Raw genomic sequence first — 2,384 nt, 5'->3', positions numbered from 1 at the left:
CCTCAGGTTAGAGTACCATCTGGCCTTGAGTCCGAGAGATCAATTGTTCATCATCAAGCACGTGACTCGGGCGGCTGGGTACATATTTCTTAAGCAAACTGACATGGAATACATTATGTATCTTGAGATGGGGAGGCAGAAGAAGTTTATAGACTAGATTTTCCACTTTCTTTATAATAGCATACGGTCCACAATATCTGGGAGAGAGAGCTTCACTTCTTTTTGGTCGTACTCGAATGAAGACCATATCCGATTCTTCAAACTCTCTCTCTGATCTCTTTTTATTTGCATATAGCTTTTGCCTATCTTGGGCTGCCTTTATATCTTTACGGATTGATTGCATTTGCTGGTCCATGGCATCAAGCATTTGTCTGGACAGCTCAACTCTGATCAATGGATCGGACCAAGTCAATGGTGTAAGGCAATCTTGTCCATACAAAGCTTTGAAAGGACTCATCCCAATGCTTCGATGATAAGAAGCATTGTAAGCAAATTCGACCAGATGTAGCATGACTGAAGGATATCTTCTATTACTTGATTCACTCTTTCAGTCTGGCCATCTGCTTTGGGGTGATAGGCTGTGCTGAGATCCAAGAAAGTTCCTACTACTTCGAAGAATGCAGTCCAAAATTTTGATGTGAATTTGGGATCTCTGTCACTCACTATCCTCGTGGGTAAGCCATGCAATCTGAAGATCTCTTTAAGGAAAACTTTGGCAACATCCACTGCAATGTATGTTTCTTTCACTGGAATTAGATGGGCAACTTTGGTTAGCCTGTCAACTACCACAAAAATGGAGTTGTAACTTGATTGCACTGAAGGTAATCCAGTGACAAAGTCCATACTGATACATTCCCACTTCATTTGAGGAATGTCTAGAGGCTGGAGTTTCCCTAGCATCTTGACTCTCTCTGCCTTGACTCTCTGACACATTAAGCATTTTCGCACATGATCAAGTACATCCTTTTTGAGTCCTGGCTAGAAGAAGCTTTTCTTCATAGACATATAGGTTTTTATAAACCCTAGATGTCCAGCTATCAGGCTATCATGGGCTTCTCTCAGAATTCTTCCCTTTACTCCCTCATCATTGGGATTACATAGCCGATTATCATAATACATGAATCCTTCATCCAATTTGTACCCAAGAACTCGACTCATTTCTTGAGGAGTCTTACTTTCCTGCATCAGAAGGGTAGCAATAGGGGCAAAGAATTTGTCCTGCATGATTTTCTCCTTTGCTTCACTGATCAATGGATTTGACACCACTACTGTAATTGCAAGCAAGGAGGCTTTTTTGCTGAGTGCATCTGCCACCACATTTTCTTTTCGCGGTCGATACTTAATTTCAAAATTGAATTCCTGTAGGGTCTGCATCCATCTCCTTTGACGCATGTTGAGATCCCTTTGGGTGAAGATCCACTTCAGACTTTGATGATCTGTCATCATCAAGGTGAACCTCTGTCCCAAAAGATAATGTCTCCACAACTTCAGAGCATAAACTACTGAGAGTAACTCCAAGTCATGGATGGCATAATTTCTCTCATGTGTTCTGAGTTTTCTGGATTCATAGGCCATTGCATGACCTTCCTGCATAAGAGCACCACCTAAGGCAAAACCCACTAGCATCAGTAACTACCTCAAAGGGTTTGGTAAAATCTAGCAACTTAAGGATAGGGTTGGTTACTAAGGCTGTCTTCAGTTTATCAAAGACTGTCTTCAGTTTATCAAAGGCACTCTGACACATTGCAGTCCACTGAAAAAGTGTACTCTTCTTGAGAAGGTTAGTTAAAGGGCATGCTATTTGAGCATACCTAGGTATAAAGATCCTATACCATCTAGTTAATCTTAGGAATCCTCTGACTTCCTTTACCGTCTTGGGTTCTGGCCATTCTATGATCGCTTGGATCGTTGTTTGCAGGGTTAGGAGAAATTCCATCCTTTGACACTATGAATCCCAAGTATTCCACCTGGTCAATAGAGAAAGAACACTCGCTCTTTTTTGCAAAGAGTTGGTGTTTCCTTAGGATTTCCAGGACCTTGCGCACATGATCTTCATGATCTGCAGCATTCTTTGAGTATACCAAGATATCATCAAGGAAGACAAGAACAAAATCATCCAAGTATTCTCTGAGAATATCCTGCATAAGATGATTAAATATCACCGGGGCATTAGTCAATCCAAACGGCATGACTATGAATTCATAATGCCCATAGCGAGTATTGAATGCTGTCTTTGGGATGTCCTGTTCCTTGATTCTGATCTGGTAGTACCCGGATTTGAGATCTATCTTTGTGAACATTTGGGTCCCACTTAACTGATCCAAAAGTTCATCAGTCCTAGGAATAGGATACTTATTTTTAATTGTTAATTGATTTAATCCTTT

Source organism: Cibotium barometz, chromosome 5, assembly GCF_041138505.1.
Source record: "Cibotium barometz isolate CiBa-2024 chromosome 5, ASM4113850v1, whole genome shotgun sequence".
Classification (NCBI taxonomy): domain Eukaryota; kingdom Viridiplantae; phylum Streptophyta; class Polypodiopsida; order Cyatheales; family Cibotiaceae; genus Cibotium; species Cibotium barometz.
This window is presented reverse-complemented; position numbering follows the sequence as displayed.